Genomic DNA, 24,823 nt, shown 5'->3' on the forward strand with positions numbered 1-24,823 from the left:
CAGCCTCGGGGGGACATGGGTTTCCAAAAGACTTTTCCAGATAAAGTATGCTGGGGTCTGGCAATGGCCCCCAAACTGCCTTAACCGGGCATTGATTCTTTAGAATCGATGTGCATTTAATTCTACAATAAAATGGTAGCAAACCATCTAGAAGATCTCCCCAGGGCACAGCTCAAAGAAAATCTCTGCAGAAGTCTGAAAAGTTTGCAAAGGATGTTGCACCAGAAATGAACCACACAGCATTAAAACCCTCAATCCCTATAAACAGGCGTGGCTATGGAAAAAGGAATTACATTAAACTATAACTACAGAGAGGATTATCCATCTAGTTTATCAAACACAGAGTAGACCAGGCAGAAGCGAAGTTGTGGTATTTTATAAAGGATGCTCGGTTATTAATCTGAATCATCAATGAAAGCTTTCATTAAGTCGCACCCTAGGAATTGATTTTCAATGGGTCGTTCCAATGTGCGATGCAAACTTGCTGTAGAAAATTAGTCATCCTAGACTCCCTAAAGAATACAGACATGACATCCGGGCATCTGTTAAGTTTGCTCAAAAACATATGCGAGCCTTTTTTTTTTAAAGAACTATAATTACATCCTGCTGAAACCTCCAAGGACCCTGCTAACTGCCTTTGTATTACAACATCCATTTCCCACTTAGGCAGGCTTGGCTTTGCTATGTAGATGTGCGCTGCAATCTGCCTGCTCCTCTAGCAAGCTTTCCTGGCTAGAGGCTACAAATGGTCAAGTCCTTCCATGCTCAAAACAGCGAAGTGGGAAGAAGAAGCAAAAGTTGTAGGGTGGTGCACGCATGCATGATTGGTTAAAACGAAAGCGGGAATTTAAAGCTAAAAGGGACCTTAGCTTTCATCCAGGCCAAGTCTCTCATCTTCAGATGGCACCACCGAAGACCAGAGACAGAAGTGGCAGACCCAATGTCACACAGCTCAAATATGAAACGGTACACGGCAGAACAATGAAAAGATTAGGCTGTGGGGTAAGACAGACGACAAATTCTCACACTGTTATTTATTTGCTATGTGACTTTGAGGAAAGCACTTCCCTTCCCCAGGTCTCAGGTCCTTTATTTACAAAATGGAAACTTGTAACAGTGCCTGGGATGGAATAAACACACAAGGAACATTCGTGGTTAGGATCCTTCTCACTTTCACAAACACGACCTTATTTCCTCCAGCAAACAATGTGACCGGTGGCGGGGGGGGGGGGGGGGGGGGGGGGACTGGAATTGCTCAGCCTCTCATGGCACAGGTAAGAAAACGGAGGCTCACAGTAGTAAAATGACTCTTCTAAGGTCACACAATTCCCCAGGTCCAGCTTCCCACAATCCGGAGGGAGCTGGGCCCCATTCAGTGTCCCATCGGTTTGCCTGACTTTGCCCTGAGATGAACGAGGAGGCTTGGCTTGGAAGGAGCAAGCTTGCTTGCTTCTGACTGCAGGAGAGCAGAATTATCACGGCTGCCATTCTCAGGGCTTCAAATCCTGCAGGGCTTCTGGGTCTGGCTGGTTGTTTCCCTGCCCTGGGGAAGGGAAGAGAGGAGTTCTATCTCCAAACCGGCTACTGGAGGTTGGGGGCGTGTGCCTATTGGGAGGAAGCATCTTACTTCTTCAGGATTCTACTGCATGTTTTAAAGCTGACATCAGAGCGCTTGTCAATGGTCCATCAGCCTGCCCTCTTGACCCCTAAATCTGGCCTTTGGGAAAAATCTAATTGCCTACTCTGAATAACACCGGAGCCATATGAGTGATGAAGTTATATGCAGTCATTCTGTGATGATGTGTCCTAATGGAAGGAGAAATGAGTTGAATGAATGCATGAGTGAATGAACGAATGCACACCAGGGTTATTTATGCTAAGCTCTGGAGTACCATAGAGTGATGTCTCCATTACTGCATCTTCTGGGAACTCAGCTCCTATAAGGCTGTTGGCCAAGGACAGAACCACGAGAAAGCTGCAGGGACTGTCTTAAATACAGACCCTAAATATCAGGCTTCTCCAGGCTTCATTTTGGGAAGCTTTCTAGGCCTTAAGGCCAATAAGATTGGACATACAGCTCTGGCAGGATAGGTTAGTAGGAGGGACACCAGCCCAGAGGGAGGCAGAGAAGTATCCAAGGTCAGATGGGCTAGAGGTCTGCCACCTATGTTAACAGAGCCTATGGGAGGCTTCTGAAAAAGCTCCTACCATAAGCAATACTCCCATCCTCGATATTTTTTCATTCACTAATACATTCACTGCATGAAAAGTTCTTAGACAAGCTACAATGTGCAAGACATGAGGACAGAAATATAAGAACAAGTAAAACTTGGCCTGAATTTTTGGAAAGCTCATTGCTAAGTAGGAGAGACCATTAAGGAAACAGCTGTACACAAGGATGTGTGAGAAGTCCACCACAGAGGTCAACTCCAAGGGCCGTGGAAACACAGGGGAGGGGCCCTCAACCCAGCCAGGGAGACGATGGTCCGAGAAGCCTTCCCAGAACTGACTCCCGATCTGCATCTTCAAGGAAGACAGTCTAGCACAGTGAGCAGGCGGTTGTTCTCGACGGAGGGAATAGTATATGCAAATGCTCAGAGGATGTGAAAAGATCCCGAGTGGTCAGGAAATTACAAATGGTGCTGTGTAACAAGGATTGAGGGCCTGGTCCTGGGTCACTCTGGGGATGACAGTTCTGGGCCTCAGTGTCCTCAGGTGCACAATGATGACTCTACATTTAAAGACCCAAATATCAAAGAGGGGCTCCAACCAGCCTTTAGAAACCTGCTTTGGAGGGTGCCCCAAACAAAAGGGCATAGCTGAAGCAAGTCATGGCAGGCACAGTCCAGCAGCTACTAAGCTGTGGCTACTAAGTTCTAGCTAGTTGTCTGTTTAATATTGGGAGTAGCGGGATAGAGTTGGGCATACCAAGGAGCTGCCAATGCGGAAAGCTCTTGTTATGGATTAGACAGTCTCAGTGTTCTCTAAAAAGCATTATTCTCCCCATTTTACAGATGAGAAAACAAGCTCAGAGCCGAGAAGCAATGTGCAAAGGTCCTATCCTAAGGACTAAATTCAGGAACTCATCTGGGCTTTGTCTGATTGTAGACCCAGCTCTTCCCCCTCATCCTTCTGCCGCCATCTACCACTGGCAGCTTGAGCAAGCCCATCCCAGGGACCCGAAGCTTTTCTTCAACTCAATACCCACATTCTTGCCCAGGAAGGAGCTCCTGGATCCTCTCTGCAAACTGGCCTCACCGGGAAAGCTGCAGAAAGGCAATGCTGCTGGGTGAACTGAGCAGGAAGAACAGCCTGGCTACGTGGAGAGGGTGGGGGTGCATCTCCAGCCCTCCTCCAGCCACCCAGAGCTTCAGCCCTAGAAGGGCTCCATGGAGCATGTACAGTCTTCAGGCACAGCTGCTGCCTCTCCATGAGAGCAGTCAGAGTCTCCTGACGTCATGCCTCTCTGGTAACCCGATGCCTGATGACTGCTCTCTCCTCACCCCTTCTGGGCCCATCCTGCAAGCATAGGGGAGAGGTCAGCCCCCAGGGGAAGGAGCCAGGTGGGGATCTTTTTAGTGGCTGCCGAAATGAGAGATAATTTTGGTTATTGACGTCTCCCATAGGACTTCCCCTATTCTCAGAGCTGCTCCTAATTCTCTGGCTACTTTGAGAATATGACCTGCTCCACTTCACACCAAAAGAGCAAGGGTGGCTCTTGCTTGGGGCTCACACTCTGCACGAGCTGACCTAGAGCAGAAGCAGGTGTGGTCAGGTGCTTCTCACTCTAAGAAGATAAACACGTAGGAATACAACTCTTACTTAATTACTGATGCGTGCCCTCTGTAAAATGGGTCTAAGTACCAGGCAAAAACTAAAATTATTTAAACACAATTCTAATTCAGCAGACATAAGGGAAAGCATAAAATTTACAACTTCTTTAAATCCACTGTGTATTTATGGAGAGCTGTCCCAAGCGTAACCCATGAACAACTCGAAAACAAATATGAGCCTTGCATAGGGTTCTCTCTCTGCCTGCCTCTCTGCCTCTCTCTATGTCAAATAAATAAATAAAATCTTTTAAAAAAATACAAAACTCAATCTCTGCTCTCCAGCATCTTACACTCTAATTGGGACCATAACTCCCATCACTATCACTGTCTCCGCTCCTGCTTGGCATTTCCTGAAGAGTTACTATCTACCCGGTACCTGCTAAATATTTGTATTATCTCATTTGATCCCCATAATAGGGCCAGGATATGGCCACTAATGTTTTTCCCACTGAACAAAGAAGGAAGCTAAGGCAGAGAGGTGAAGTCACTTTGTGAAGGCTAAAGAGGGGATTTTCATTGTTCAATTCCACAACTCTTAACCCACATGTGACTCAATGAAATATTGGATCAGGCAGGAAAAACAGGGAGGTGGTTGAATAGAGTCAGAGAAGAAAGAACAAGAGAGGGGCCCCTGGGTGGCTCTGTTGGTTGAGTGTCCGACTCTTGGTTTTTGCTCAGGTCCTGATCTCAGGGTCCTGGGATCAAGCTCCATATCAGACACTGTGCTCAGCAGGGGAGTCTGCTTAAGACAAGAGAGAAGAGATAGGAATGGTTTCGAGTGAAAAGAAACACGAGGTAAATCTTGGAGAGCTGGGGCGCCTGGGGTGGCTCAGTGGGTTAAAGCCTCCATCTTCAGCTCAGGTCATGGTCTCAGGGTCCTGGGATCAAGCCCGCATCGGACTCTCTGCTCAGCGAGGAGTCTGCTTCCCCCTCTCTTTCTGTCTGCCTCTCTGCCTACGTGTGGTCTCTCTCTGTCAAATAAATAAATAAAATATTTTTTAAAATATCTTGGAGAGTGACTAGGGGTGGCTAGTTGGAGAAGGGGGTGGGGGATAAGGTGAAAGTGCACAGATACCACCTCTGTTTCCAAGAGGAAAGCCGGTCCTGTCCACAACAGCCCAAATACAAGCTATATCTCTATGTACTATGTCATCCACATTCTTGGAAGCTGCACTCTAAACACACCTGAAAAAGTACCTGAAGTAGGATCAACTCTGGTTCATTCCTTCCAAAAGAGGGAGAGAGGTGAATTTCTTGCCTTCAAAAGGAGGCTCAGGTGTGCTTAATGATAAAATTTGCCCAGAGATCTTCCTGTGCAAGGTGGTCAAAAATCAAATTATTGTTGTGGGGTAAACCTCGCTTTGCATAGTGAACAAATTCATTTCAAGTAACAAGGGGCCACAGTTTTCTAAAGATCTCTGAGCAGAAGAACTCTATGATGGCATCTGTAAAGCAAACCACTATTTCCTACAAGGGAAAACAGGTCCTCAACTCCTGGCCCTTAGAAAGCAAGCTGTTTGGGTACGAAGGCTTTGTTGTTTCTGGTATGGTAACATTCATCAATTTCAGGTCACTGAGCCCAGCCCATGGCCCAGCACGAGCAGAGGCTCCAGGGCTCTTAGGGCCCACTGTGGGGGACACAGAGAGGCCATGGCCATGACAGGCTAACAGTTGTCACAGACTCACACACATATATAGAATCAAAGCTGGAAGACAGGGAGAGACAGGGTACCACTGGCTGCTTTCAGAAAACTAGGCAAGGAAGTTCACTTGGCCCAAGAGGATGACATCTGGCCATGTGTCAGAGACATAAGTGGGTGAGCCTCCCTCTTCCAGGAAGCAGGGCTTCCCTTCATGGGGAGACAGTCATGGCAGATGGCAGAGAAAATTAAAAAAAAAAAAAAAAAAGCATCTAAGGCTTCTGCGATACTGTGATATAATAAGAAATACATATTTGGTCTTCCTCCTCAGCTCCTGGCACAGTTTCAAAAATCCTTGGAATTTCCTGAGGGGGGGTGAGCGAAGTGTCTTGTCCTTGGGTATATCTGGGTATCAACTAATGAGATGCTAAGGAGATGACTCTTGGGGAGCCCCTAGGTAGCTCTAGGATGGAACTGGTTGCCAGAGAAACTAACCCTGTGATTAGAGGGTTGGAACTTTTCGCCCCCTGCCCCTCCAACCTCCAGGAAGGGGAGAGACATTGGATATTGAGTTAATCTCCAATGGTCAATGATGTCATCAATAGTGCCTATACAATGGAACCTCCATAAAAATCCCTAAACAAGGGGGTTTGGAGAGCTTCAGAGTTGCTGTGCCCACTGAGGTGATGGGAGGGTGGTTCACCCAGAAAAGGCATGGAAGTCCCACACCCCTCTCCCATACCTTGCCCTAGGCATCTCTTCCATTTGGCTGTTGTATCCTTTATAATAAACCGGTAATAGTAAACTGTTCCCCTGAATTTTGCAAGCTATTCCAGCCAATTTTTAAACTCAAGGAGAGTTCCTAGAACCCACAATTTAACACTGGTTGGTCAGGAGTACAAATGGTCTGGACTCACACCTAGCATCCGAAAAGGGGGCAGTCTTGTGGGACCGAGCCCTAAACTTATGAGGTCTGACACTAACTCCAGGTAGATAGTGGCAGAATTCAGTTGCATCGTAAGACATCCAGCTGGTGTCAGAGAATTGGACAGTATGGGGGGAAAAAAAAAACCTGGTGTCAAAAAAACAACAACAACAACAAAAAAAACACCACATTTGGGGGAAGTGTTCTGGGGGTAGCAGGGTTTTATATATACTTGAGTTTGATTTTCTACTTCCTCAGGTCTGAGCTGTGGGAAACTAGGGGAAATTAACCCAGCTAAGTTTTCTTAACTGTAAAGTGTGGAGGACAGCAATAATAATTCACACATCATTCGCATTGTCCAGCAGATTATACCAAGAACGGTCTCTGATATATAGAACATGCTCAAACATTGTCAGGTGTTTAAATGATGGGATGAATGAATGCATAATCGCTAACACTTCTACAGCACTCAGTAAGTGCAAGGAACTTTTCTAAGTGTTATTAACTTGTTTAATTCTCAGAACAGCTCCGGAAAGTTGTTCTCATCCCCATTTTACAGATAAGGAAAGTCACAGAGAAGCTAATTAGGTCACTGAAGGTTCCACATCAAGGAAGTGGCAAATTTGAGTTTCAAACCCAGGTCTGACTACAGAGCTTGTGTTCTACCCCACTAGGATAGGATGCTAGCCAGTGTTTGCCACATGGTGAGTATTCCACAATTGGGAAGTGTTACTGCTGTTACATTGTTATTTATGTACAGGACAATGTTTCTGAAACTGAAGTTACTTTTTTAAAATGTCATGACCATTTGTTGAGTGTCCAACTCTGAGTCTCAGCTCAGATCTTTATTTGATAAAGAGAGCACATGTGCACATGAGTATAGCGGAGGCACAGAGGAAGAAGCAGACTTCCTGCTGAGCTGAGCAGGGAGCCCGATGTGGGGCTCGATCCCAGGACCCCAGGATCATGACCTGAGCCGAAGGTAGATGCTTAACCACCTAAACCCAACCATGATTTTATTTTAATGGATATTAGAAAGAAGAAATAAGTAGCCCATTAAATCCAGGATTTCATTGATATTATCCTTGTAACAAGGCTAAATGTTTTTAAAGTCAGTCAATTTAAAGATAGGGGCTAATAATAACACAGCAGAAGTCGGGTCAATGGTATATTAACGTCTGATAATGAGTGGTATTTGATGGAAAGGGGAATAGACTCTGAAGTCATGCAGACAGAGCTGGCTTCAACACCCAGGTCTACCACTCTCAGCTGTTGAACCATTGGAAAATTATCTAACTTCTCTGAGCCTTTATTTTCCCATCTGTAAAGTGGATACAATTGTGCCATTTCTTCTATGTTGTTGAAGTCAAGATTCAAAGTAACAGTGTCCTAAAACCACCTGCACCTCAAGGCCTCAGCAATGGCCTCTCCAGCCCGCCCTCACTTTCCCATCTGCATTGTCCTCATTCACGTCTCCATCACCTCTACCCCATCCTCCCCAGTCTAGCTGAGATCCACCATCAATAGTTGGGCACCATTCTGCGGGCCTAGGGATTCTCCTCACAACTCAACTCTGGGGGATGAATCTCTTCTGCCTCCTTAGTTATGTTGATAATAAAATTTGGAGACTCCATAGGAATCTAAATGGGAAGATACTCCAGGGACATGGGCAGAAATTAGATTTTTTTCAATTACCATAGGCAAGCACTTCATGTTGTTCTAGTAATGCAAACTGTGTATTTGCCAGCTCCCCCTTTACAGTCCTATCCCAGCCCTGCCTGTGATCGATGGCCATGAGAAAAGAGAATGCACACATTCAGCACTCCCACTTTCAACCTCCCCTAATCTCAATCAGCAGAGTAAGTTGGTTCCTGGGCTTAGTGTATGGCTTTGGGATTGTGGAAGGTGGACAGAGAGGGAGACGCTGTATGGCTGGGAGCTCTGCCCTGCCTTACAAGCAGAAGGATCCCTCTAAAGTGACCCCCACACCAGAGGCCAGCAGAAGGCTGGACAAAAGAGCCAAAGAATCTCACACCAGTGCCATAGGAACAGAGGCCCAGGCAAAGGCAGACTCGCCCAGTCGTAGCCATTATGCCAGATGATGGGTTGGAATTGGAACCCAAGACTTCTCAAAAGTGTGGCTTTAATTCAGACTTCTGTAGACAAGAAATGTTGGTCCCAAAGCAGATCCCCTAAGACCTCAAAAACAAAGTGCAATTTCTCATAGCTTAGCAAGAGCTCAGAGACCAATAAAGGAGAACTTGCTTTTGAGCAACAGCAATGCAATATGCCAGGTACTATGCTAAGTATCTTACACACATTCTCTCATTTAACATAACCCTACAAGGTAGAAATTGTCAATATCCACTTTTTATAGAAAAGGCAGTAAGGCTCAGGGATATTGAGATACTGGCCCAAGATCAAAAAGCCAGTACTTCCTAAGGCAGGGATTGAAACCCAGATTGCTCTAATTGCACTTTCCCAGTTGCCCCAAATTCTTTCACTGCACCATCTGGCTTCCCGTTTCCACCATGGAAAGCTTCATCTTCCCTGGTATATCTCATTTGTCAACTTCAAGACCTACATAGATATTTGTTTCACTATTCACTTAATGTCTGGTTATTCTGTTGGGCTCTGAGCTTTGTGAAAGCAAGGACAATCCAGTCAGAAAGACCAACACTCAACAGATGATTCCATCATGCCTCTGACTGTCCACCCCAGAAAGTGCCTGCTCCTCTCCAGCCTCCTCTGTCAAATTCTATCCAAGAGCACAGAGATATGAACCATCGCCTATCCCTCCACCCTCCGTGGCTATGTACCATGTGACCCTGCCTCACCAAAGCTATAGCTGATTGGCCCAGAAACAGGCACAGGACTCATGAGTAGCCAATCCAGAGGTAGATCTACCTCTACCTCTCTGGGCTTGCTTCTACACTGGACAAGTTGAGATGGGCTGATAAGATGTTCTCATGACTCTGAACAAGGAACATGACAAAGTTCTCAGTGGACAGTGATATCGAAAGAATAGGTTGTGATGGTGGGTAGAGGTGATGAGGGTCTGTCTTGAAATTAAGAGGAAAGCAAGAGAAACTATGGAGAGCAATGGAGGAAGGGTGTCAGGAAGAAGAGAAAGAATGGATGTACCAAGAGAGGCAGAGAGGTGACAAGACAGCCAAAAGGAAGGATTGGTCAGGACCTGGAGTTCCCTTATTTTCTGCCCTTCCTGAACTGGTTCTTGAAGTTTCTCTGGATTCCTAAGCAAATGTATCCTTTCTACTAACAAGAGGCAATAAACTGCTTTTTTTTTTCCCCTGAAAGGAACTTAAGTGAAAGCCCATGCAATTACTTAAAAATCCTTTTCCTCCAATCCATTCCTGCAGAGTCTGGTTTTGGTGTTAATGGAGGTGGTCACCGGTTTTAATCCATTTGTGAGAGCAGTTCTTGAACTTCAGTGCCCATTTTGTCACTGGAATACATTTTTTAAATGCAGCTTCCTGGGCTCTAACCCCAGATATTCTAATTTGGTGTGTATGGATCAGAGCTGCTTGTTCAGGTAATTCTCACACAAAGGCTCTAGGACCACTCTACCAGACACAGAGCAGAGGCTCTACACCTGGAATTCATGTCACCTATAGTTAAACAGCTTAGCCACATCCAAATGGTGTATGGACAGGACAGGAGTCAACCAGAACCAGTTGCTGGCCAAATTCAATTCTTGCAATTCTATCCCCTTGTATCTGTGTTCATTTTTCCCTTCCCTTTGTCTCAGCCCCGGAGTAGAAGTTTATCACCAGGTGCCTGCCTACATCACTACTGTGGCTTCCTAACGGCACTCTTTGATCCTGGGCTCTCTCACCTACACGGCCACCCTCACTCCTTCAGATCTCCCCCAGTTTATTCCAGAATCTTCCCAAGCACCGCCTGGGCTCCGTCCCTGATTCTGAAGCCTGCAGTGATTTCTCAATGCCTCCAGGACAAAATTCCAACTGTTCGCATGGGCTGTCCCATCTCTCCATTCTGCTTCCTCATCCTTTTCCCTCAAGCACTTGTTCACTAAACAAATATTTACAAAATCGGCACCAGCATGGGGCAGAGCGTTAGATACTAGGGGACAGATCTAATACCTGTCCTCAGAGAGCCTACGGTCAGGGCTGTTGCAGACAATAGACCTTTGGCCCAAACTCTCTCTCTCACTATGCACTGGGGTATTTCTTTGCTAGGGCAACCATAACAAAATACCACTAACTGGGTAGCTTAAACAGAAATTTATTTTCTCAGAGATCTGGAGGCTTTAAGTCCAAGATCAAGGTATTAGCAGGTGTAGCTCTTCCTGGAGCCTCTGCTTGGCTTGCAGACAGCTGCCTCTTTGCTATGGTCTCACATGGACTTTCCCTTGTGCACGTACATCATTGGTGTCTCTTCCTCTTCTTACGAGGACACCAGTCATAGCCCTGTCTCCAAACACAGTCACATCAGGAGGGTAGGGCTTCACATGCGAATTTGGGGTTGGGAGGGCACAATTCAGTCCATCCTGGGAGTTCCTTACGGAGTCTTCCCTCCAGTCTGTCTCTTGCGAGGTCCTAGAGAGACAGAGCTTGATTCCCCCCCACCTGGACGGAAGCCTCCCCTGACCTTGCCAAACCAGACACTTCCCTAATGTTACAGCACTGCTGGCTGAACTGACTCCTCCAAGACATGAAAGTGCCAAGAGATTAGGAACAGTATCTAAGCTCCTCATTAGGACCCCAGGGCTCCACACTATGGCAGACGAGCATATAGTAAGTACTCAATAATAATAAATAATACATATGGGGTCAATGAAGGAATGAATGATCAGGACTGGTCTTGTATTGTCTCACCTTCTTTCCATTGAAATGAAAGCGGGGCATTGGCCTGACCCCTTTCCTAACCCCTCTTCTCCTGTACCTGAATAGGGCCTCAGAACTTTCTGAATTGAATTACATCTGGCTATAGTCTCTCCATCCTTCTTCAGTGACACGTGAAATGTGCTGTGGTCGGTCTGTAGTGTCCATCCTCCAAGCACTCTGTTACCACCTCCTCCATTCAAGCCAGGAGGATGGCCAGGACCACCAGGAGGGCGCTGTCAGAAGGTAGATCAACTTGTAATTGCTGCGACCTCGGGCTCCGTAGGGGCAGCAGCAGCACCGTGGCCCAGGCCGAGGAAGAAGCATTTCAGCTCAGTGAGGAAAGCACTCACCACCTCCCCCCAAACCATCAGCATCTCAGAGCTCACTGGGGTCACTAGGGCAGAGGAGAATTCCCCTGCGGCTGCTCAGCCCCACAACTGCCTATGACACATCTCGGGGAGGGCGTGGCCTGTAGCACTGATCTGATGAAGAATCGGGACATAATTCCCAAATGAGCAAACACCTGTAAGATGTCACAAAGGCCAGTCCGGCTGTGGGGTGTGTGTGTGTGTGTGTGTGTGTCCATGTCTACACATGTATATGACTACAAGGAAGTTGGAAGAAACTAGTTTTCAAGTACAATCTGGTTTAAAAAGTTTAGAGATGCAATCCCAATGACTAGGTGAAATGGCAATGAGATGCAGGTGTCTAGCAGACAAAATAAGCTGCGGATCCTTGAAGAAGCCCTTAGTGCCAGCTTTTGTATCTGTAAAATGGGTTGATAATATCTCTATAAATATCTAAATGAGATAAAAGTACACTCTTGGGCACAAAGCAGTTGTTCAATATGTTACTTTCTCTTTCCTTAGCCTTTTAATCTAATTTCTTAACCCTTTCTGAAAAACTCACTACAGCTAGTCACATCTAGTGCCTGGGAAAATGGGCTTCAAATGTGTCTTGATTTCCTTCTTTGTTTGAAAATAAACAACTGCTTACTCCCACTGGCACAAATCAAGTCAAGGTGTCAAGACTTCCAACCCCTGCAAGACCTATCCAGCCATCGAGGTGCAAAAGCTTAACGACATCTTAGACTCATCCCTCTCCGTTTATCTGGCAACTGGTCTAGCCACGAACCCAAACTCTCCTGCCTCTTCCTTTACAACATTGCTTCAGCAGACCCCCTCCCCTTCCGCTATTCCACTCACCAGGCCCCATCTAGCCTCCCTAAATCAATCACCGCACAGAACTCCCAACGATCCCCTTGAATCTTATTTCTTCTTCCTCTTTCTAGAAGAGTGGACACATCAAGCCAGCCACCTGGGAAGAGTAAGAGGAATCTCAAAGCGACAATATTCAACCAATCTCTATTGGGGCCTACTGCATGCCAGGGGATGGAGAGAGGGATAAGGCTGTCTCTCCTTTATCAGTGAGACAACAATCTGGGGCACGGATGTGACATATAACGAAACGCCTGGGCCCGTGAAGAAAACTCAGTGTCCTATTACCCTGGCAGCACTTGGGCAAGGCATGGAAACAGGAAGAGGATCCATTCTTCACAGAGGACAGGTGAGGGATCTCGAGGGAGCGCCCTCCAGGTGGACACAATGCATAGGCAAAGACTCAGGGGTGGGGGAAAATGTACCAGTTGCTCATGGAACAGCAACCAGTGTTTGGCAAGAAGACCGGCTCAGAGACAGTGGGCGACTACGGCAGTCCCCAGTCACGGATCACTTCCCACATGCCAGGCACAGTGCTAAGCACCTTACAACCTAGGAATAAATACCGCGGGGGGACACAGCCCAGGGAGGTCACAGAACTTGTGCAGGTTTGAAGCGGAGCTCAACGAGACTCCGGTGAGTTTCAAGCTTTCACCTGTTACACCCCAGAAGCTGCGTGCAGCCTTAAGGACCAGGAGCTAGGGACCGTGTCTTATAACAACACCGTGGGAAAACTTCAACTAGGTGATAATAACTGGATTCTGGGAAGAGTAATCCGGCCAGGAGGAGAGGATGGACCAAAGGGAGCTGGAAAGAAGAGAGCCAGCCAGGAGGCTGTGCCACCAACCAGGCAAGAATTCCCGGATCTGAAACTCAGCAGTAAGAGCAGAGAAAAGAGACAGCTGCCTCATACACGGCTACACAGAAGCAAGGGCAGCTGATGCCGGCATGGCAAAGTAGTGGACCCGGGGCGGGGGTGGGGGGATCGGAAGATCAAATGACTCTGAGGTGCCACCACAGGTGACAGCAAAGCTGGGGGTCCCATGAATAAAAACAAAGAGGAAAAACGGATAGGGCAGTGGGATAACAAATTCCCCTTTGCAGAGCTGGATTCGGCAATCCAGAGCAGTTCCGCCAACCTCAGAGATTTTAATTACGCTAAGCCTGAGTTCACCCTCTCCAAAGTCAATTTTTTTTTAAAACTGTCTCCAGGAGGCTTTCATGCCGAGAAGCTGACAGTCAGGAGGATTCACGCTAAACCATCTTTGTCACCGCTCAGTCATCAAGTATCTTAAAACCCCCCTGAACAATTCTTACTTCACCATGTTCAGCCTCTGTGGGAAAGCTCCGTCTGTGAAGGACAAACTTCTAAGGAGGAGTAGAAAAAAAATCAATCAAAGAGTCATTCCCTGGACTGATCAATAGGTATCTGTCAGGGAAATTTTACTTCTCCCATCTATGCTGGCTAAGTGGGTTCTTACAGCACCGAACAATACTCACCTCACCGACTTCCTCTCTGCAGCAATTTGCAGCCCCGCGCCTCTCTAGGATTTTCCTGACTTCAGCACAGAATTTAAATTTGACAAGTGCTGGGGACGCATGAGACCTACTGTCTGTAAGTGGTGCCAGGAGAAGTCACCCGGCGGGGGAGCTCCGAAGGGCAGCCATCTCAGTGACGGGGTGAGCATGGGTGCCCGCACACCTCCGATCTGCCATCTGACCTCCCTATGACCAGCTGCTTCTTCTCACTGAGGTCTCCACTCAAAGACCCTCTCTCAGGGAGGCATCCCCTACATCAGCCAAATCGAGCCTCGCGGGAGCAAGGAATTATCTCCATCTCAATCTGTACAGTAGCTACGCAGGTGTGTAAGAGGTATAAAAACTTCACCAACCTGTGACCTTAAGAAGCATGCAATTCACTGGATGCAAGTACTACCTCTACTAAAAAGGAAATTAAAAACACGATTATAAGTATGAAATGTGCCCCTCCCTCCACCCCTTATGCCACCATGCCCTATTTATTTTCTTTAGAGCATAAGCCATTGTCCACAAATAAATGACGTTCAGTAATGCCTGTGGCTTAGTGTTTAGAGAGGCACTCACCCCCCAACACGGTAGCTGCTAGTCACAAGTGTTTATTTCAGTTTAAATAAACTAAACGAGATTTAAAATTAAGGTCCTCAGTCACCCTAGCCACATCTCAATTGATCCGTGGCCAGCGATGACTAGAGGCTACTACTTTGTATGGTGCCGGAATAGAACATTTCCATCATTGCAGGAAGTTATATGGGAACATGCTGGTCTAAAACATAAGGTTCTGAGCCAGGTCAGAGGTCTTGTCTGTCTAGTTTATGCCTAGTGCCTAGGATGGTGCTTGACACATGGAAGGCACTTATTATACCTGTTGAAAGGATGAATAAAAGAATTTTTTAATACCAAAAAAAAATGCAGAACAAAAACAAAAACCTGGAAACATCTTAAATGCACATCTCTAAGGGATTAATTAAATAATTTTTGGCACATTCTATAACTCATTAAAAGGCATGGGGAAGGTGTGTATATAATGACTCAGGCAGATATCTACAGAATATTAAATGAAAAAAGCAAGTCTCTTGAAAATATGTACAGTGCAATTCCATTTTTACTAAGAAACAAATGAAAACTAGTCAGGAGTGATATATACAAAACTGTTAATAGCAGTGCTGGGTAGAATGAGAGAGAAGAGAAATTTGCATTCTGTATTCTTCTGTAATGTTTGAGTGTGTAATGAGTATGTATTACTTGAGGGTTTTTTTTTTAAGATTTAAAACAAAATTACATGCAGCGCTCTAAGAACAAAAGGAGAAGGAAAAAATCCCACTTTGCAAACTGTCCCAAGAATATACAGAATATTTCTTAAATAATTACCAAGTGCCAAATTCCTCACCCACTTTATTTCATTTAATCTTAAGAACCCTGTAATTAAATACTAGCATCCTCTGTTAAAAATGTAGAATCTGAAGATCAGAGAGGTTAAGCAGCTTTCCCGGAGGTGCACAGTTAGGACGCAACACAACTGACATCTGAACCCAACTTTCTGGGTTCAACCACTCATGGCAATCTTTACCACAGAAAGCACAGGCAGATACCACCCCGAGGAGCCCAGAACTAGCCACTCCGACTCTATGAAACCCCAAATAAGGGCCAAGCTATGGTGAGATGCACGAAACCAACCAAACCCTGGAGAAGTGGATTTTGCTGCTCAGGACAGTAGGAAATACACCAATACTGAAGCCAGCCACTCTCCCTCTGCCTTGTTTCCGTAGCTATGCACAATTGTCCTCCATCCAGGAGCACGTACACACACACACACACACACACACAGACTGACAGCACTGCCACAAGGGTCTGGTGCCAATGAACGCTTGGTAACTTAAGCATGCTGGTGGAGGCTTCCCAGCTCCCCAGCAGATGCCGTGATTGTGCCTTTGTTGGATTTTGCAGCCAATCCCCCCTGAAGAGGAGCGCTCAGCTCACCCAAGATACATGAGCCAAAACCCCGCCAAGTCGCGGTTTCAGCGGCTTGTTTAGCTTCACACTTGACGCAAATGGGGTGTGTGTTTACCCACAAACACACACATGCAAACACCAACAGAAGCTGCTGTGCCGGCAGTATTTCTAGAAGCCCAGAAACCATACTCAAGTAAAACTGTACTTGAGCAACACAGAACAGGATCACGATGCCTACCGGGAAAAACAATCTCAGTCCTCCTGAGCGAAGTTTCGACCACAGCCTGGAAAATGCAGTAGGAGATGAAATGTAATACTCTATTAAGCCTTATTTTGCCAGCACAAGTGAGAGTTCGCTCAAGCATGGAGAGTCATTAAAATGGATCGTACATATATCATTATAAATTTAATAATCGCCATGACGGCTAGAGTTCAAGTTAAAATGAATGTCAGCTGAGCATGACCAATTGATGTTACCCCAGCTGCCGCAGAGCCTCGCTTGGGGTTATATTCTACTTCCAGAGGCTCCATAGTACATGTGGACCCAACACAGCCAGAGCCAAGAACAGATGGGAAATGCAGACATCTACACCTAGCCAGGAGAGGCCGTCATAATTGCATATTATCTTGGTGTACCAGCCCAATTAAAATTTTCTACAGTGTCAGAGGTCCCAAATGTTCCTCTACCAAGTGTCTGAATACCAAACTTGACTAACCCTTAGTAAAATGCACTCAATCCCTGGTCCCAATCACAATGATCAGTTTCCCTCCTCTCAGAAATCTCCTGCAGAAATAGGAGCAGACAGACCTAGTAGGTTATACATTGAGTAAGTCAAACACCACAAAACAAATTGACTTATCTAGGTGCCCAAGATAGTGAGTATTCTTCCTGCATTATGGCAAGTGTAGTTTCGGGAGTGGAATATTTTTTCTTCAGGAATGGAGTCAGTCTCTATGTTTAGAGAATGTAATTTGTTTCCATTTCTTTTTATCCTTCGAAAGTCAGATCCAAACCCCATACAAAGCCTTTTCACTCACTCACATGCACATGTGTGCACACAGAGCCATCTAAAATACAGGGAAAAGCTGTAAGGCTAGTTTTCACCTCCTTGTGGGTTTCACACCGGGAAGAAATGATCTTTGGAACACAGAAGGAGAAGAAATACCCCACTCCACATTGAGAGGACACCAGAAGTTTTTCTACCATCCACAACATGAAATATCAGAAATATTTTCAGATTAACACAGATCCTGGCTCCGCTTGAGCTGGGTTTAACCCCTGCCATGTCCTGGTCCTAGCAATTCCCCTCGGGAGCGGGGAGACACAGCTCCCGCTTCCTTTCTAGATAGCCAGCCACTCAGTGCTACTCCTGAATGTGCCCGGCTTCTAAAAGACAAGTTGAACTTTAACTGGTAGACACAGGTCCTGGGTGACGGCGGCTTTCAGACCAATGACAGCAAATGACCTACACTCAACAGGCCTTTTTAAATGGCTGTGACATTCTCACAGATGGGGCCAAAGACTGGAGTAGGATATGTTTTTGATCTGTAAACACAAGAGCCAGCAGACCACACAGAGGATAACTCAAACAAAACCACTGCTGTCGTGAGCACCATTTCCAAAAGGTGCTAAGAGTGTGTGAATCCCAAAGGGGACTTCAGGGCAAAGAAGCTCAGATTTGACTCCGGAAACACAACACCCTTTGTTAACTCCGGAGCTAAAGCTTAAAAATCTTTGACTTTCTGGCTCCCGGGATTAAAGGTCTCCTTCCTCTGTCCCCCTGCCCACTCCAAGCCCAGGACTAGGACCTGGCAAAGCAGAAGCCACCACACCAACCTGCTTCACCAGAGGAAGACGGAGCACACGTAATGAGGACAACAGTGTCTTGTCCTGACCACCACCTGGGTTCTCTGAATCCTGCTTAGCAATTCCAGCACCCTAAGCCAGGCGACCAAGTTCTGCCCACTTACCCTCTTCTGATCTTCCAGTCCATGGGTCACCAGCTTTCTCTTTTGCTGTTGGCTGGACTCGGAGACCGGTTCCATCTCCCAGGAATAAAATCCCTCTCTCCTTCAGCGAGGCTTCCAAATCCACGGAGCAAGAGAACAAGCCAGGCAAAGGGGATGCATGCACGCCGCCAGACACGGCCCTCTCCAGCCAAGGAACTCCACGCTCCCCCTTCAAAGGTCTTCCTGACTTCTTAAAATCCACTCGGGGACCTCACTCGCCATCACTGCCCTAGTGATGAGGGCGGCTGCTGCCGGCATGGCGAGAGCGGGGAATTGGGGCTTTACTTCAGTTCCAAGACTGGCTTCTTGAGAGCCCGGAGGACAAATTTGGGCAAAGACAAGTCCATATCCTGGGGCACGTGCCCCATTACTGCCCCTGAAATCCTTCCCCTCACTGTCTCCTTGGCACTGATAATTTATATGTCAATAACAATGTAAATGGGCATTTAATCCACCGTGCTGATGGCATCCACATCCCTCTCCGGCAGCCCCGGACTCCCATAAATCACCACAAGCTCTGCGCCAGAAGCCGCCCCTCACGGGTCCTGCAGGCGTTCATCCCAGAGGTGGCTTCCCTCCCAGGCTGTCGTCTTCCTTCACCGAGCGAGACCCATACCTAGGAGACAACGTTCAACAGTCAGCTGTGGCTCTGGGGGACAACTCAGGGATGAGCTGTCTCACCCACCAGCCGGAGCCCCAACCAAGCAGCAGCCAGCGATCTTCCTCCAAGCCCCTCAGTCCTCCCAGCACCTCCATGGGCAAGCAACCGGGGGGCCTCATGGGTTCCCCGCTCCTCCTGGTGAGGGGCATGGGGAGGTCCCTGTTCTTGAAATAAGCACCCCAGAGCCAGAAAGGGGGGATCTTTCAAACCCATGTGGGGTCCACCATCATCCCAGGAAGAAGGCGCCCAGGTATGATGAGACAGGGAAGCAATGGTCTGGGAAGCAAACAGGCACCAACGTTTCCGTGACCCTCCCCTCCCCCCCCCCCCCAGTTACAGCTGCGGAGGCAGCGTGTGGCAGGCGAGACACCGGGGGCCGCGGGGGAGATGCAAAAGAGCAGCCTGGACCAGCTGTGGGCTGAAAGGCAGGGTGTGCTACAAGCTGCCTTCCCTGACTGGGAACCCGCAGGCAGAGCAAGCACCCAGTCACCTCCCTGCTGACGTCACAGCAGCTCGAAGGGACAGGGAGGGAGGAGAGAGGAGGGACCTCCCCACCCAGAAAAACATTTCACACGGGGTGTGCCCTTCCGTGGACGCAGCCGAGAGGTGGGGCACGTATCTGAGAATTCCCACGAAGAGGTACCGATACATAAATTATGAATGCCTCTTCCCATACATAGAACCAGCAGCACCAGGAAAGAAAAGAAAAAAAGGTGGGGGGGCAGCCCATCGAGAAAAGGCACTAGCTCTTGCCAGCGTTTCTAATCAACTCCCTGGCCATTCTACAATTCAGGCCGCGCCAGCCTCCGGGAGAGCTGTGGGCAGATCCGGCCGCAGCGGGCACGAGACAGAAGCCCTCAGACCATCCCTTGCAGCTGTCCTGACTGGTGGCCACTTTGGAAGGAGGCCGAAGCCACCCCACCCCCGTCACAAAGGGGCTTCCGCACCACGGCTCAGTGCCAAAGCAGGTTAAAACAGGGACAAGAGACTCAGCCACAAAGGGCTTGTGAGGAGGAAGACGGGAAATGCTTCTCTTGGGGAGAGAAGTGGCGGAGAGGTTGAAGGCTTGTCCCAAACCGCAGAAAACACTCAGCCAGAGCAGATTCTGGCACACGAATTCCCAAGTCACAAATGTTCTGAATTTGGCAAGAATCAATGAGAGCAGAATGTCCAGAAGAGGGGCACCTCCTCTAGCCAACGGCACTGACATGCCAGGCAGCATGAAGGGTGCCTCGGTGGCTCAGTCAGTTAAGCATACGATGAGCACTTTTCCTCACATACATGCGATGTGTGCTTTTCCCTCTCCCTCTGCTCCTCCCCCACTTGTACGCTCCTCTCCCCCCACCCAAATAAATAAACAAAAGTTTAAAACAAAAACAAAAAGACAGCATGGGTGAAGACCACTGCTAGCCCAGGTGATAGCAGAGCTTCCAGAGAAACAGGCACCCTTTGGTTGCCCACCACCACCACTTCACTTCCAAAGTCCCCTCATGGGATCCCTGACAAAGGTGAAAACTCAGATCCATTCTTCATCATTCCAGATCCCAATGCAAATAAACTCAGGCAAACTGACTTCAAATTATACCGTTTTCTGAATCTAGACTGAGACCTCACACTAGGAGGCTCAGATCTAGGTCTGAACCCCTGCAGCTTAACTGATGGTATGACCTTGAGCAAGTCACTTAACTTCTCTGAGCCTCAGTGTTCTCATCTGTAAAGTGGGGATAACAGTGACACACAGAGTGGGAAGAGGGATCACCTACTGACACGGAGGGGGTGATGGAGCGTGAACACCTGTTGGCCCCACCCTGTCGGCTGTTTTACACACTCATTCATTCAACAAATCTCTACCCAGAACTGGTTGCCAGCGATCTTGCTTCAGTTAGGGATTCATAGCCTGTGTTAGAGGTGGGACAAGCGACGATAAGGAAGGTCAAGTAAGTTGCCTTAGGTCACACTGTCAGTAAACTCTAAGGCTGAAATTTGAACCCAGGTCTGACTTTCAGAGTCCTTGCTCATATCCATGCCGCTGTGGCCGGATCACTGCTATGTGGCTTTTCACAAGCAGCCTGAATCCAGAGTCCACAGTTTTTATAGCTCCGAGCTCTCCTCATGAATAATAATAAAAGAAAAAGAACAGGTGCCAAAGGGTCTCCTACTTGGAAGGGCCTTCTCTAGAGGGACTGCTTCATTCGCAGCTCTGGGCTCCTTCCACATAGGAGAACAGCTCTGCACTCTGCACCAGGCCCTAGCTCTCTCCCGGGTGAGACCCTGTCATATCCCATCATGCCAGCCGGCAAACACATCCCAAGTGCACATGGGGACAGACGTCCTCGCCACAGAAGTCCCTCCCCATCAGCAGGGAGTGAGAGGATGCTCAACACCTCTTGGGAGCCTTTTGGTTTTTGTTTTCTTGGTTTTTTTTCTGGGAGCAAGTCTCTTCCCGTTCTGGGGCCATTACTGTTCTGGTGCTGGGGATGATGGGGGTGAAGGGAGTAGTATACAGAGGAAGCAAAAAAGGGGAGAAGAAAGGATGCTCCTCTTAGCTAGTATCCAATCTGTTTCTTGAGTGGGGAGGGCAGGCTTCACTGAAGCAAGTCCTGATGCAGAAGCTGTTTTCTCACTGCCCATAGAAATCTCAGGAAGTTTAAACACACTTGAGTTAAAAAACAAACAAAACCTGAAAGGTGGGACGAAGAGACCATTTAACCAGATTGTTGGAAAGTCAACATGTTTGCTGGAATGATCCCTAAATGCAGCAACAGGCCACTAGCTTCCCTCTGTGCCCGAAGTCGGCCAGGAGCAGCTCTAAGAGAAGGGGGAACGAGAGAAGGCTGGACCCAATTGCACTGTAAGATGGGGAATGGGGCATGGAGGGCAATGCCCCTTGAAGTCCAGAAGACAAATCTAGTCATACTGAAGACATTCTGAACACACTGCCGGGGCTTCCTCCTGCCTGGACTGAATACCATCTCCAAAAACTCTCCAACTTCCCATTCCACATCTGCTCAAATCTCTTCCTGCTTTCTGGGTAATCCCCAAGTGAAAAAAAAAAAAAATTAAGGTTTGAAGGTAGAGTCCAGAATATGGGGATCCAGAAAAGGATCTAGTCTCAGATGTAGAGGCATCCTTCCAAGAGGCCCACTGAGGTTCCTTCTTGCAATAAAACTCTGTTCCTTGATAAATGCCAGTCAGGGATTCCAGGTGCTAGACAAGTCACAGGCCAGGCCAGCACAGGTAGAATGTATTTCTTCCTCCTCTCTAGGTGTTAGAATCGACAGCCCATTTTATATGTTTTTGTGAAACATCCTTCTTAAATTCTCCGAAGTTTTTAAAATTTGGCAAAGCCCCTTTGGCCTTCTCCTCACCTCTCTCTCCTTCTCTAGCTACCCCTGTCCTACCAAACCTCCCTCCTCCAGGTGGTTCCAAGTCTGGGGAAACTGGTTTTAAACCTGGATTAAAGGCTGGGGGCGGGGGGAGTTGGGGTGCTGATGAGAATGGGAAGCCTGACCTGTTTCGTATCATAACTGGAGTTAAGCTTCTGAAACAAGGGCGCTTCCGTCTTTCCAATGGTCTAATTAACACTCATCACTAACACAGCATTTTTAATTAGTCTTCGGTGCCAATAGGGGAAATGAGGAGCTTCTTGGAAACGTAGCCTTTCATTAATCAATCAATAAATAAGTTACATAAAATGTAAGAAAGACAGCCAAGGAGGCATGGTGGTTTCCAGGCTGGGTTTTTGATCTGGGGGCTTTTTTGCTCCCAAAGGGCATCCACCCGAGCCGGCCGCTTCTGCTAAGCGGGCGACGAGAGCTGACCCAGCCACCAACCCCCGCCTTTATTTGCGCACGGCAAGCGAGCGGAGCGTGCTCCCGCCTCTTCCCTGAAGAAAAGAAAGGATCACACACAAAAATAAGTCACTAGGGCCCCAGCTGGGCGGCGCGGGCTGCTGCCGCCGCCGCCGGGGTCCCTTAGCCCGCAAGAAAGGAGCCGGCTCAGCGGAGCGCACACCCGGGAGGCGCCACGGCTCCCGGCACTCGGGCGCCCCCTCCCCGCCCGCGCCCTTGCCCTCGCCCCTCCGCCTGCGGCTACCCCGAGCGAGCGTGGGAGAGAGAATGCCAGGGAGACGCGAGGCCCGGCCTCGTTGCCCCTGGCTCGGATCCACCTACACACACACACACACACACACACGCATATAGACACAGCGAAGAGACTCAGACACAGACTGAGAGAAGCGTAGTAGACACTCGCAGAGATTCAGACATGCACACACGCAGACTTAGAGGCACACACATCCACCCGCACGCCCAGATACCTACCTAAGCTGAGATCAAACACCGGGGTGCACATCCCCCGAGGGTCACACGCAAACAGGTACCAGACCTACATTCAGAGACAGAGGTGGCTGGAAAAGAGAGGCACAGACAGAAAACACGCGCGCATACCCACATACTGATAGACACACAGACGAGCATACAGAGAAGAAATACACACACAAACCGAAAATACATGGAAATGCTGGCAGAAGAATCGACAGAGATAATCAAACACAAGCACCCGGAGAGGGCGTGCACAGACACCCACGCCAACAGCAAACACACGAGGACCCAGACGTGAGGATAACCCAGAGATACAATCACGCACAGACACACAAACAGAAGACACCCAGAAACACAGGAACACGCACAAGGAGACCCACCCAGCCTCAGGCACGCACCCCCAGGGGGACGCACACCCACTCTGGCTGGGGACGTGTGTGGCATAGCCGAGGCGGGGAAAGTGAGCCCCGGGAGCCAGCAGCACCGCCTCGCAACCCCGCGACGCGCACCCAGCCCTCATCCGCCAGGGAAGACTTTCCCAGCTCGTCTCTGAACAAGGGCCCGCCGGCCGTCGGCGTGCGCGGGTCGCTGTGCGCCCGCCTGCAGGGTCTCTGTGCTGCGGCCACCACGGCCGGGGAGGCACCGGCCCTCGCCAGGGTCCGGGAGCGGAGGTGTGGTCCCTGCGCGGGTGGGTGCGGAGCCTACCCTCTCCCCACCGGCAGTCCCCGCCCTGGCCGGCCCCGGAGCCCAACACAGAGCATCCCCAAGTCCTCTCCTCCCCTCTCGTCCCATTGAATGGCAAACTTTCCCCCAGCCACTTCTGGTGCGGAGTAGTCTGGCCCAGCCCCGGCCTGGAAAGCGGCACTGGGGGCTCCTACCTGCGCCCACGCGGGCTTCGCGGCGCTGCCGCCTCCAGCCGGTCTCGCACCGCGCTCGGGCCAGCGCTCCTCAGCCGGGGCCGCCGCCGCTGTAGCCGCTCCTTCCCCTCCGTTACCCGGGAAACCGCCTCCTCCTCCCTCCCGCCAACCAACCAACATCGTTCACATGGCGCCTCGCAGCCAATGGGCGACCTCGCCATCCCGGGGTCCCGAGCCCTTTCCCAGGCTAGGGGACCGAAGAGAGAGGCAGGGGTCTCTCTGGAGCTGCTGCCACTCAAGGGTAGGCCCCCGGGGGTGGGGGGAGGTGGGTAGAGAGAGTCATCTGGTCCTGCCTTTTCGGCATCCTTCTTCTGGACCTGACACTTTAAGGAAGACCTGCCTCGCTGGAGAACCTGAGTCAAGAGACACATCAGGGCACCTAGTTCAGTTTTCCACTAAATCCAGAAATCCTTTGGGGCAGGTTCCCATCAGGGAGCTGTCCAGCCTATGAACACCTTCCTGGGTGGAGCGCTCAGTCTCCCAAGGCAACGCTTAGTACCTTTCCCCTTGCAGGGCTCTGACTGGGGACAAGTTCTTTCCAACACGAAAGTGAAACCTGTCTCCATGCCAAGATCCATTTCTGTTCTCTTGGACACACAGAACAAAGTTTCATGGCCAGCTAACAGCCAGAACTTCAGAAACTAGAAGGCAGAATGCATACTGTCCCCGGGTAACCCCTCTTCAGAAAGTTCTTCATTCATCTTTTGTCTTCCCCTCAGGGCCATTTGGAAGTCAGAGAGGTCTGGGCTCAGTTGTATCCCTGCACTCCCCTTTCATGAGGTAGCCTACTGTACAAGTGTCTGGATGGGAGAATCTTAGGACTCTGGCAGTATTTGCAAATATGATTGGAACTTGGGGGGGGGGGAGGGAGCCGCTCATCCCCTAAAACAAGACCAGTTCCCGAAACAGAGTAAAAGGAGAGGTGCTAGGGCAAATGCCTT

The sequence above is a fragment of the Mustela putorius genome, unplaced genomic scaffold (genome assembly GCF_011764305.1).
Source record: "Mustela putorius furo isolate JIRA1106 unplaced genomic scaffold, ASM1176430v1.1 tig00003859_pilon_pilon_pilon, whole genome shotgun sequence".
NCBI lineage: Eukaryota > Metazoa > Chordata > Mammalia > Carnivora > Mustelidae > Mustela > Mustela putorius.